General features: G+C 42.3%; 1 non-coding gene across 1 annotated transcript; it reads left to right on the top strand.

The window, feature by feature from the left end:
- The first annotated feature begins 338 nt into the window (after positions 1-338).
- Positions 339-410, top strand: trnaq-uug (transfer RNA glutamine (anticodon UUG)). Its single transcript has one exon. It is a non-coding gene; the product is annotated as a tRNA-Gln (tRNA).
- The last annotated feature ends 375 nt before the right edge of the window (positions 411-785 follow it).

The following is a 785-nucleotide window of genomic DNA, read 5'->3' as shown; positions in this document are numbered from 1 at the left end:
ATTCACCTCAGTACCCAATTCCTGCTTTGGCTCCATACCTCTTGCTCCCTTTAGCCGTCAGGGCAACATCTAACTCCCTCTTGAATACATCCAATGAACTGTCATCAAAAACTCTCTGCAGTAGTGAATTGCACAGGTTAACAACTCTCTGAGTGAAGAAGGTTCTCCTCATCTCGGTCCTAAATGGCTTACCCATTATTCCTAGACTGTGTTCCATGGTTCTGGACATCCCCAATATTGGAAACTGACGCGAAACATGAGAAAAGGCCGAGCCAAAGTGTAATGTTGGAGATGAATTTTTTGTTTTTGAGAACTGTTTCAAAGGTTTTTGTGTGGTTGGTTCCATGGTGTAATGGTGAGCACTCTGGACTTTGAATCCAGTAATCTGAGTTCAAATCTCAGTGGAACCTCAATTCTTGTTGTCTCAGTGGCTGAAAATTTGGGACAAACAAGTGAAAGACACCTGGAGCTGGTGGACAATTTTGTTGCCTTTGTCATTGATGCTTGATCTGCAAGTCTCGTTGTCAAATCGTGTGCTCTGTATGAGCACAGTCCTGCATTGCTGAACTCTTTGCTTCAGCACGCAGTCTGAAGTTTGGATTAAAAAACAGGAAGATTGAAGTTTGCATGGAAAAGAGACTGTCAGACAATGTGGTGCCTTCAGCCAGTGAGATGTAAAACTGCTCATTGTCTGGATGTTAAATATTTGAGTACCTTGTTACGGTGGGAATAATGGAAATTCAGGACTAAACGATTTGACGATGTCTGTATGTTCAGTATTTGAG

Source organism: Pristiophorus japonicus, unplaced genomic scaffold (assembly GCF_044704955.1).
Source record: "Pristiophorus japonicus isolate sPriJap1 unplaced genomic scaffold, sPriJap1.hap1 HAP1_SCAFFOLD_42, whole genome shotgun sequence".
Taxonomy (NCBI): Eukaryota; Metazoa; Chordata; class Chondrichthyes; family Pristiophoridae; genus Pristiophorus; species Pristiophorus japonicus.
The sequence above is the reverse complement of the archived record's forward strand: the minus strand, read 5'-3'. Positions and strand labels throughout refer to the sequence as shown.